Genomic DNA, 11,871 nt, shown 5'->3' with positions numbered 1-11,871 from the left:
CATAGAAGCACAGAATGGTTTGAGTTGGAAGAGACCATAAAGAACATTTTGTTCCAATCCCCTACCATGGCAGGGGGGACTCCTTCCACTAGACCAGGCAGGTGAATGTCCCTTCCAAAGTGATGTTGAACATTTCCATTATAACCTTTCCTTGTCACTTTTTGTGATTTCTCCCAGCCCATGGGCATCTTCTCCATCCTGGAAGAGGAATGCATGTTCCCCAAGGCAACTGACACCTCTTTCAAGAACAAGCTCTATGACCAGCACCTGGGCAAGTCGAACAACTTCCAGAAGCCCAAGCCTGCCAAAGGCAAAGCTGAGGCCCACTTCTCCCTGGTACACTATGCTGGCACAGTGGACTACAACATCACTGGCTGGCTGGAGAAGAACAAGGACCCTCTGAATGAAACTGTCATTGGGCTGTACCAGAAATCATCTGTGAAGACTCTGGCTTTACTCTTTGCCAACTATGGTGGAGGAGATGCTGGTCAGTTTCATGAAAATTTTATTTTCAATGTGGTACAAAGTTTTCTGAGAATTAAGCTGCAAACACTAGAAATAAAAGTAGCTTTACGTTCTGTAGTATCCAATATATCTTGTCCATATTATTAAACTTTTTTTTTCTTCTCTTTGATTTTCAGATGCTGGTGGTGGTGGCAAGAAGGGAGGCAAGAAGAAGGGTTCTTCTTTCCAGACTGTCTCAGCTCTTTTCAGGGTAATTAGAGTACTCATTTTCTCTTTGAAGTTGGAAAGCATTTTTATTCTGAATCTGAAAGATCTGTTTCCATTTTGAATATAACTCTTGTCATCCTTTAAAATCCTTTCCTTTCCATCCTTGGAACTTACAGTATATTCCTTTTATAATGCTAATACCTTTTTTGAATATTCCACAAAATTATCTGAAGAGTTAAGTTCACCTACATATGTAGGAGTGAGATACTTATCAGCTAACTTCCTTAAAATCCTCTCCACAGCATTCAGATATATTTCCTAGACTTGTTTCATGTCTCTAGGCAGATATTCAGTACTGACTCATAGTAAAATTTGAAATTAATTGATCAAACATAAAAAGCAAAAGAAATCACCCCAAGAAGATCGGCTTTTAAGACAATGACTTTATTTCAATGTGGGAAAAGTGTGAAGGTCAAATTATATCAAATTAATGACTTGCAAGATCAGTTTTCATTTATGTCTTCAAAGTTTGAGACTGAATTACTATTAAAAGGGTCATTTTATATGGACTATAAAACTATCCCGTCCATGTAGAAACAACTTACTTAGCCAACAAATCAGATGTTAGTCATGCTTGATCAAGAGTATGTCATTTGTTTAAGATCCCCAACACTATACCACAAGAATTATGAAGTCAAAGGAAATCTGTGAGATGATAGCCCAGTGTTTGGATGAGGAGGTCAAAGAAACGTAATACTTACCATTATTCCATGAAAGAACTTCAAAGCCAAAGTTTGGGAGCCTTCAGCTTCCAATTATCTTTTTGGGAGTTCTGCAAGTTTTTTTAGAGAAGACGGGTCTGCATCCTGAAACACCAATTTGATACATCCACTTTTAAGATTCCAGTGCTTACACTTAATAATGTAAACTTCATTTCATGATCTCACAGGAGAATTTAAACAAGCTGATGGCTAACTTGAGAAGCACTCACCCCCATTTTGTACGCTGCATCATCCCAAATGAAACTAAAACTCCTGGTAAGGCAAGTCAAGAGGAGGAAAGCTTGAGCAGCAGAAGCTCTTCTCCTGAGTGTCAAACAGCAGGGGAGTGACTAATGGTGGTATTTTCCAGGTGCCATGGAGCACGAGCTGGTGCTGCACCAGCTGCGCTGTAACGGCGTGCTGGAAGGGATCAGGATTTGCAGGAAAGGGTTCCCCAGCAGAGTCCTCTATGCTGACTTCAAACAGAGGTAAGAGTTCTGCATCTCTCTGCCAATACAGACCAAGCTGAAGAAACAGATCATTACAATATACTTTGAACTTTTTATTTTAAATTGGTACCGATCATTAATATGGATGTTTCAGAATCGGTTTCTGATGATGTGGCAGTTCTGAGATCAGGATTGTTTTGTACTTAGAATTATTGTTAAAAAAAATTCCCATATCCTGTCCTAAGAGGATGAACCACCTCCAGGCATGAGATCGGTCCAGTGGTACAGTCTGAAAAGTTCTGGTAGTGGTTTCAAAGATTGTGATTTCTTCATGTTTTGTTTCCTTTTGCAGATATAGAGTACTTAATGCCAGTGCTATCCCAGAGGGACAGTTCATGGACAACAAGAAAGCTTCAGAGAAGCTCCTTGGGTCCATTGATGTAGACCATACCCAGTACAAATTTGGTCACACCAAGGTAAAAACAAGACCTGTGTTAAAAGTTTGTCAAAAGCGATAAGAGTGGGCTCTGTCAGAAAATCTGGCAGAGCATAATAACATAGCAGAGCTGCCAGACTAGGGACCACTATCAGCAAATGCTCAGTCTCACAGTACTCAATCAAGGCAAATGAGGATGACCCAGGAATTGTAGTCAGACTCAACTGAGAGTCCACACCATCAGTCAAGTTTGTTACAATAAGGATGGTCTAAGGTGAAGGCATAAAACCTTGGTTTTCAAGATTTGTCAGGGTCAGATATAGATAGCCTAAGAAGGCAAGGCCCTAGCCATTAATTCTTGGACCTATACAAAGCAGTGAGATTGGTCTAACATCAAGCCAGGAATTAAATTAATAGGTCATGGTAGATCTCACCGGTGTTCATGTCCAAGCACAGGAACAGCTGAGGCTGTGGCTGAACTGGAAACCAGTACTCATGACACATAGCTCAGACAAGGACTGAATGCTTAGAGTTGGGATTATGGGAAGTCCTAAGCCTTTGGACAGAGGACATGGGAGAGGGCCCAAGGTGATACTGATCATGGCCATTAAAGACTTTCAGCAATCTGAATTACTCTGTGCTTCTGTTCTGTTGTACATCACAATGACATGGTGCAAACATTTTCTTTCTCAAGGTGTTCTTCAAAGCTGGGTTGCTGGGACTCCTAGAGGAGATGCGAGATGACAAGTTGGCAGAAATTATCACTCGCACACAAGCCAGGTGCAGAGGCTTCCTGATGAGAGTGGAGTATAAGAAAATGGTGGAGAGGAGGTAGATATTTCTCATATTTAGTTGATTTTCATGGAACTTTACTGATGAAGTTCAAATTAGTCACACCAAAATCATGTAATAACTGCAAGAACTTAATTTCAGAGAATCCATCTTCTGCATCCAGTACAATGTTCGTTCATTCATGAATGTCAAACACTGGCCATGGATGAAGCTGTTCTTCAAGATCAAGCCCTTGCTGAAGAGTGCAGAGTCTGAGAAGGAAATGGCCAACATGAAGGAAGAGTTTGAGAAAACCAAGGAGGAGCTTGCTAAGTCTGAGGCAAAGCGGAAGGAGCTGGAGGAGAAAATGGTGGCCCTGGTGCAGGAGAAAAATGACCTGCAGCTCCAAGTGCAAGCTGTGAGTAGCACAGTTCATTTTTCCCTGGAAAAAAGAATGATATACTGTCAGAATGACTCTTGTCCTGCACAGGAATTAATGGGTGGTAGAAAACAGTCTAAATCACTCTGAGGCACTCTAATGTTGAGTAAACAGGCACTGGCAGGGGCATAGTGAGACTCCTGGCAGACTCACATGGCACTCAACACATCCCAGTTGTCTGAGGAAGAGTCATGTAGCACCAGCCAATGTGTATTGAACAGCAGAGAAGTCAGAGCTGGAACAGAAATATCTATGCTTTCAAAACAGTACTTCTGTCTAACACAGTACAGACAAACCTGAGGAAGACCGACTTCCTACTTTCAGCTATACAAGAAAGCCTTGATTATTTTAGGAAACATGGATACATCCCATTCAAACTCGAATTGGACAAGGACTTTATTAACACCCAATGAAATGAGCAGCTAGTTACCACAGAAGATCACAGATGTGGTCTGGAAAGAAGCCACAGAGGTAGCTGATAGGCAAAAGCTCTATTGGCCATACAGTCTTTGAAAAAGTGATACATTTCTTTCTCAAAAAAAAAAAGGGTTTTCAGATATTGAAAAGCCTCTAAAGACCAAATATTTTAAGGCTTTGTTCAGACAAATAAAAAGAAAAAGTGAATAGATACAATTTCCCTGAGAAAAAACCCCATATTCCAAGCCCTTGCTCAGGCTGAAATTAGAAATTGAATTACAATGTTCTGTTCTGCATTAGCGCTTGTGCTATGAGGCATTCTCATAGATAACTACCCCAGGAGACAAATTTATGAGGCACAAAACCTTTGGAATAAATATTAATTCCAAATGACAAGATTTCCCAATAGACACCAGTCAAGATCCTTCTCTTACTGGACTTGAAGGTCAGGTTCAGCTGCTACTTTTAAACCCACCTATTCTTGATTTAAAAAGGCAGGGCAGATAAACTTCAAAGCCAACAAAATTCTGTCACCCCACCAGGAAGCAGATAGCTTGGCTGATGCTGAGGAAAGGTGTGACCAGCTCATCAAAACTAAAATACAGCTGGAAGCCAAAATTAAGGAGGTCACTGAAAGGGCTGAGGATGAAGAGGAAATAAATGCTGAACTGACAGCCAAGAAGAGGAAGCTGGAGGATGAATGTTCAGAGCTGAAGAAAGATATTGATGACCTTGAGCTAACACTGGCCAAGGTGGAGAAGGAAAAACATGCCACCGAAAACAAGGTATGAGGTAGAACCTGTCATCTGCACTCCAGAAAACGGGCTGTGTGCTATTACAGAACTTCTAGATCTACGTCCTTTATTTACATTTGCTCCTTTCTTTGTGAAGGTGAAAAACCTGACTGAGGAGATGGCAGCTCTGGACGAAACCATCGCCAAGCTGACAAAAGAGAAGAAAGCCCTCCAAGAGGCCCATCAGCAGACCCTGGATGACCTGCAGGTAGAGGAAGACAAAGTCAATACTCTGACCAAAGCCAAGACCAAGCTGGAACAGCAAGTGGATGATGTAAGCACACAGACATGGAGCAGGAACAGGACAGGTATGGAGCCTGAGCTGGCAGGTAGAGCCCTGATGGTCTTGTTGTGTTTAGCTGGAAGGGTCCCTGGAGCAAGAGAAGAAACTGCGCATGGACCTGGAGAGAGCTAAGAGGAAACTGGAAGGAGACCTGAAGCTGGCCCAGGACAGCATCATGGACTTGGAGAATGATAAGCAGCAGCTGGATGAGAAACTGAAGAAGTGAGTGTGGCTCTGGGGCACCTGAGTACTGGGCTGGAGCACTTGTCTTTCTTCTTTGAGCTCTAACACGGTTCACTTCGTCCAAAGGAAAGACTTTGAAATCAGCCAGATCCAGAGCAAAATCGAAGATGAACAAGCCCTGGGTATGCAGCTTCAGAAGAAAATCAAGGAGCTGCAGGCAAGTCTCTGTTCCTTCCCCTCCCTTGCTCAGGCTCAGCTCACGCAGGAGGAGGGCACGGGTGTGAAGGAACCCTGGTGTTGTGCAGGCCCGCATTGAGGAGCTGGAGGAGGAAATTGAGGCTGAGCGAACGTCTCGCGCTAAAGCAGAGAAGCATCGGGCTGACCTGTCCAGGGAGCTGGAGGAGATCAGCGAGCGCCTGGAAGAAGCAGGAGGGGCCACAGCAGCTCAGATTGAGATGAACAAGAAGCGTGAGGCAGAATTCCAGAAGATGCGCCGTGACCTGGAAGAGGCCACGCTGCAGCACGAGGCCACGGCTGCCGCGCTGCGCAAGAAGCACGCGGACAGCACGGCTGAGCTGGGGGAGCAGATCGATAACCTGCAACGTGTGAAGCAGAAGCTGGAGAAGGAGAAGAGTGAGTTGAAGATGGAGATTGACGACTTGGCCAGCAACATGGAGTCTGTCTCCAAGGCCAAGGTATGGAGTTGCAGGAGAAAACACTCACAGGAACAAAGTGTGGCACAAAAGCTGCCTCTTCCTGATACATTCCCAGAAACAAAATCCCCGCTGTAACAACAGGGGAGAGTGCTGTCCATCATCTCTTTCCCTCCTGTGTTTCCTCTCTAGGCCAATCTGGAGAAGATGTGCCGCACACTGGAAGATCAGCTGAGTGAGCTTAAAACAAAGGAGGAGCAGAATCAGCGCATGATCAACGACCTCAATACGCAAAGAGCTCGTCTGCAGACAGAGTCAGGTAAGACATCTTCATGCCCAAAGTTCAGTGGCAGGACCTACATGCCCTGAGCAAGCCAGAGGGCACAAGATGAGAGCTGGTGTAAACTCTTGAGGCCATTCCTGGTTACGTGGTTTTACAGGTAGAAAGTGTCATAGGAGGAACAATCTGCTTCCTTTTGTCCATTTCCCTTCCCAGGTGAATTCTCTCGCCAGGTGGAGGAGAAAGATGCTCTGATTTCTCAGCTGTCCAGGGGCAAGCAAGGATTTACCCAACAGATTGAGGAACTCAAGAGACATCTAGAGGAAGAAATCAAGGTCTGGAAGTACCCTACTGTCCATAGCCTACATCACCCCCAAAACCATCTGGAAAATCCTGTCAGACTCTAGACTGCTTCAATGTTCCTTCCCTAAACATGCATTGGAGTGGAGGGAACAACACTAATGCACAACCACCCACTCTTTAACTAGAGAGGGAACGAAGCAGGATACTTTAACTGCTGGAGGAAGGCTTGCGCACGACCTTCATCCATGAGATTCTAGTGATCCTCTCTAAGACATGATTCAGCCACACATGTCACATACAACATATACACAAACAACCGATTACTGTCCCCAGAGGAGCTCTCAGTAACATGTCCTGCTGCTCTAGAATGTGTCAATGAGGACTACACTGGCTCCAAACTCTACATTTGCCCAATAAAATTCCATTCCATTTTCACTGTCAAGTCATAGTCAAGAGGCATTTCAAGATAAGTATTAAAGTTACCAAACCCAATGTCCCCACAGGCCAAGAATGCCCTGGCCCACGCCCTGCAGTCCGCTCGCCATGACTGTGACTTGCTCCGGGAACAATATGAGGAAGAGCAGGAGGCCAAGGGGGAGCTGCAGCGAGCCCTGTCCAAGGCCAATGGGGAAGTGGCCCAGTGGAGAACCAAATACGAGACAGACGCGATTCAGCGCACGGAGGAGCTCGAGGAGGCCAAGTATGTGGGGAAGCAGGATAGCAAATGATCGGTTGAAACTGATCAAGAGAAACTGGAATATCTGAGTAGGTTAAGACAAGAATGAGATGGAGGCAAGGATATACAGTCTTTGTAAGAAAAAGGGGAGAGATGAAGGGAGAGAAAAAATGTAGATTGGAAGGGAAAACATAAGCTTTAGAAGTGCTAAGACATGCCTAATCCTCCATAGGTGATAGGACACAACAAAGGATAGATCCTTTTGTATCTGTCAAAAGTGCTTGGCTCAAAACCCCCAAATGTGATAAACCTGCACTCTTAGGATGTTGTAGAATTGACACCCTTCTGAGCTCTAACATGGCACTGTACATCTCCCAGGAAGAAGCTGGCCCAGCGCCTCCAGGATGCAGAGGAACATGTTGAGGCTGTCAATGCCAAATGTGCCTCCCTGGAAAAGACAAAGCAGAGGCTGCAGAATGAAGTGGAGGACCTGATGATTGATGTGGAGAGATCCAATGCTGCCTGCGCTGCTCTGGATAAGAAGCAGAAGAACTTTGACAAGGTCTTTTGGCCTCCAGCACCAGCACCCCTGGCCAGAGCAGGGCCCCGTGATGGCCACAGCTCGACTCACACCCCGTTTCTCTCCAGATCCTGGCAGAATGGAAGCAGAAGTATGAGGAAACGCAGGCTGAGCTGGAGGCCTCGCAGAAGGAGTCGCGCTCTCTCAGCACGGAGCTGTTCAAGATGAAGAATGCCTATGAGGAGTCCTTGGACCACCTGGAAACAATGAAGCGGGAGAACAAGAACCTGCAGCGTAAGTCCCTGGCCCTCTGCTCCTCACTGGCCTTGCTCACAGTCAGCCATTATCACCATTGTTAATGGCTCTGTGCCTGCAGGGGTGCAGAGATGCCTGTCACCTTGGTGGGACAGGACCCTTCCCATTCTGCTCTGTGCCTGACCATGCCATTGGTCTTTGTTCCCACAGAGGAGATTTCTGACCTGACGGAGCAGATTGCGGAGGGAGGGAAGGCAATTCATGAGCTGGAGAAAGTCAAGAAGCAGATTGAGCAGGAGAAATCTGAACTGCAGGCCTCCCTGGAGGAAGCTGAGGTACATACAATGTTAAAAAAGTGGTGTTCCCACAAGGCGTATGGGTGTAGTTCTTTGTAGAGACAACTGGAAAGGAAGCCCACGTTTCATGTGGAACTGCATAAGAGATTACTCAGAAAGTAAGACTCTCTTCTTGCTGAATTGTTTAGGCCTCCCTGGAACATGAGGAGGGGAAGATCCTGCGCCTGCAGCTTGAACTCAACCAAGTCAAGTCTGAGATTGACAGGAAGATAGCAGAGAAGGATGAGGAGATTGACCAGCTGAAGAGAAACCACCTGCGCGTCGTGGACTCCATGCAGAGCACTCTGGATGCTGAGATCAGGAGCAGGAATGAAGCCCTGAGGCTGAAGAAGAAGATGGAGGGAGACCTGAATGAAATGGAGATCCAGCTGAGCCATGCCAACCGCCAGGCTGCAGAGGCACAGAAGAACCTGAGAAACACCCAGGCAGTGCTCAAGGTCTGCTCAATAAAGCTACAGAAAGAGAAATGAGATTCCTGATATTTTTTCCACAGGACCGACACCTGGTTATTTCTCTTGTGTCTCTTTCCAGGACACTCAGCTGCACTTGGATGATGCTCTCAGGACACAGGATGACCTGAAGGAGCAGGTGGCCATGGTGGAGCGCAGGGCAAACCTGCTGCAGGCTGAAGTTGAGGAGCTCCGGGCAGCCCTAGAGCAGACTGAGAGATCAAGAAAACTGGCTGAGCAGGAGCTTCTGGATGCCACGGAACGTGCACAGCTCCTCCACACTCAGGTCAGACACTGCTGGAAATTATTCCCATTCACAAATGATCAGAAAGAATTCAATTCTTATGCATCTTGTAAGTGATTGCTCTGTAGACATTTGAAGAACTGTGCTGCAATATGTGCTGTCCAGCCTGCCCTCAATATCTGGTTTACTGCTCTGCTGCTAAAGAAGTCTTTTGCACTAAAGACTTTCCTAAACTCTACCTGCATTTTTCGGCCTTGATGTGGAGGCATTTGGTCTGAAAGTAGGAATCCTGTCTTTCCTGTTGCACAGAACACCAGCTTGATTAACACCAAGAAGAAGCTGGAAACAGACATTTCCCAGATCCAGAGTGAAATGGAGGATACCATCCAGGAAGCCCGCAATGCTGAGGAGAAAGCCAAGAAGGCCATCACTGATGTGAGTTGGACACTCCTGGACTTGCTGATGGTCAATGTACTATTCCCAAAATATGTCCAGCCCCAAAATGGCTTTGACCCTTTGCTCTGATCAGGCGGCCATGATGGCAGAAGAGCTGAAGAAGGAGCAGGACACCAGTGCCCACCTGGAGAGGATGAAGAAGAACCTGGACCAGACTGTGAAGGACCTGCAGCACCGTCTGGAAGAGGCCGAGCAGCTGGCACTGAAGGGAGGGAAGAAACAACTTCAGAAGCTGGAGGCCAGGGTGTGTAGGGCTGGGCTTGTGAGTGAGTGAGCGTGTCCTTGCAGAGACATTGCCAGAGAGGCTGCAGGGCTGGGCTTGTCCTTGCAGGTGCGGGAGCTGGAAGGGGAGGTTGATGCTGAGCAGAAGCGCAGCGCTGAAGCCGTCAAGGGTGTGCGCAAGTACGAGCGGAGGGTGAAGGAACTGACCTACCAGGTAAGGCAGGAGGAGACTGCTCTGACACTCTTTGCTCACAGCAAGGCACATCTTGCACACACCATCCCCAAGGGGAATTGTTCCCCTTGAGTGATGCAGAACCAGGAATTGACTTTCTTTCCTGTTTGCCAACCACTCTAGTCTGAGGAAGACAGGAAGAATGTCCTCAGGCTGCAGGATCTGGTGGACAAGCTGCAAATGAAAGTGAAATCCTACAAGAGACAAGCTGAGGAGGCTGTGAGTATTGCTTGCAGTATGGGAAAAGGCCACATTATATTGGGGCAGGACACATATTGAATGAGGCTGAATACCTGCAGAGGATTATGAAAGATATTCCTGAGACACAACTGTCTTGGTGATGCTGTTTTGCTATTGTGTCATGAGGCCTTGGTGAGCTCTGGGTACCCGTGGACAGGGAGATCCTTTAAGGGAAGTTGTGCAGCCTGTTCCACACAGGAGGCCCCAGTAAATAAGCCCAGGGGCCACACCCACTGGCTGACAAATTCTTGAAAGTCTGCCAATAATCAGCAGCAGAAGACTTCAGGGTCGTCTTAACCCAGTAAGTCACACTGACAATTGGGTAGAAGTAGAGGGAGGATAAATACAAAAATGATAAATCCAAGGGCTGAAATTTCTCCTGACTTGTGTCACAGTCCTGGTGAATCTTGTCCCAGTAGGGTCCTGAAAAGGGGAGGATGAGGAGCTCTGTGTGAGCCTGATGTGAGAGCAGTGGTGGGAGGGGGATGAAGATTTTTAAGGCTGACTTGCAGCAGGAATGAAATCCCTGCCCTGTTCTCCTGAGCCTTGATTTCCTTTCCTTACACAGGAGGAACTGTCCAATGTCAACCTCTCCAAGTTCCGCAAGATCCAGCACGAGCTGGAGGAAGCCGAGGAGCGGGCTGACATTGCAGAGTCACAGGTCAACAAGCTCCGGGTGAAGAGCCGGGACATGCATGGCAAGAAGATAGAAGAGGAAGAGTAAGATCGTCCTAAGTCAGCAAAGTGACCTGAGGGCTGCACAAAATGTGAACCCTCTGTCACTGTCTTTGATTTGATATTTGCAACTATCTCAATACATAGGGAATAAAGAGTAGATTCATTTGCATTCACATAAAGTGCCGTAGTTTTCATTTGTTTTTCCCTTTTACAGGTGAGGTCTGTATCACCATTAGTCTTTGGACATAAGTTTTTTCTTTTAAAACCCTTGTGTATTTTTGTGGTGGTACAACTTTTTATCATCTAATTTCCAAATGATTATCCCTTCTAGAACACTTTAGCCAATGATTAAAGAAAACTTCTTACTCACATAAGGAAGCCTGAAAGACAGAGAGTGAAAAAGAGAAGTTATTTGTAGTTTTGCCTGTGTTGGTCAAGCTGCTGTTAAAGTAAGAATGGTATTGAACAGGAATAACACATTTTCAATGAAATTATGTTATTTCAGACACTAAAGACAAGAAATGATTCATTAAAAATGTGCATTACAAGGATTCCTTGACATTCAACAAAAGTGCCATTAAATAGTACACCAAATTTGATACTGTTATATCACAAATCTGTGAGGAAACAAAATGCAGTGTTATCTGTGAGGAGATGGACTCTGGGCTGAAAATCTCCCATTAGGAGGGAGTTCTGCTGCATGTTCTGCATAATTGTGTGAAAATACCAGCTTATTTCTCAGCAGTGGTAGCAGAATAGAAACTAAGAAGAAATGAGGTCAAGGAGACCAATTATACCCAGGGACTTCGGAAGATAAGTTTTCAAGGATAACTTTGTATAGAAGGAAAAGGGCAAACTGCACTTCTGTAAGAAAATGCATCATTTATTGGAAATGTGTATAAAATGCTGTCCCTATCTCAGGAGATAGTCATAGAGGTTTGAACCCTGCAGGTGGACCTAAAATCACGGGATGTACACATGGAGGTATATGAAATGGTGTAAACAAGTCCCATCAGAGAGATCAGCTTCAGGCTGGAGGCCCAAGGCAATGCTGGGCAGTGGGCAGGATGGTGAACACCCCCCCAGCTTTGTGGAAATTGAG

The 11,871-nt window shown here is 45.7% G+C and overlaps 1 pseudogene across 1 annotated transcript in view; it reads left to right on the top strand.

Annotated features, from left to right (window-relative positions):
* Positions 1-10,972, top strand: part of LOC310916754 (myosin heavy chain, skeletal muscle, adult-like) — a 16,410-nt pseudogene extending 5,438 nt beyond the window's left edge. The window contains exons 14-38 of the transcript XR_014592760.1: positions 102-487; positions 642-715; positions 1,622-1,709; positions 1,804-1,921; positions 2,235-2,358; positions 3,013-3,149; positions 3,252-3,507; positions 4,488-4,730; positions 4,837-5,013; positions 5,099-5,244; positions 5,332-5,422; positions 5,511-5,900; positions 6,051-6,177; positions 6,355-6,473; positions 6,945-7,141; positions 7,496-7,679; positions 7,766-7,931; positions 8,103-8,227; positions 8,377-8,685; positions 8,780-8,983; positions 9,251-9,376; positions 9,471-9,641; positions 9,729-9,833; positions 9,975-10,070; positions 10,660-10,972. The product of XR_014592760.1 is annotated as a myosin heavy chain, skeletal muscle, adult-like (transcript). The remainder of the gene's footprint in view (positions 1-101; positions 488-641; positions 716-1,621; positions 1,710-1,803; positions 1,922-2,234; positions 2,359-3,012; positions 3,150-3,251; positions 3,508-4,487; positions 4,731-4,836; positions 5,014-5,098; positions 5,245-5,331; positions 5,423-5,510; positions 5,901-6,050; positions 6,178-6,354; positions 6,474-6,944; positions 7,142-7,495; positions 7,680-7,765; positions 7,932-8,102; positions 8,228-8,376; positions 8,686-8,779; positions 8,984-9,250; positions 9,377-9,470; positions 9,642-9,728; positions 9,834-9,974; positions 10,071-10,659) is intronic.
* The last annotated feature ends 899 nt before the right edge of the window (positions 10,973-11,871 follow it).

Source organism: Zosterops lateralis (assembly GCF_965231275.1).
Source record: "Zosterops lateralis genome assembly, chromosome: 18".
NCBI classification, from domain to species: Eukaryota; Metazoa; Chordata; class Aves; order Passeriformes; family Zosteropidae; genus Zosterops; species Zosterops lateralis.
This window is presented reverse-complemented; position numbering and strand designations above follow the sequence as displayed.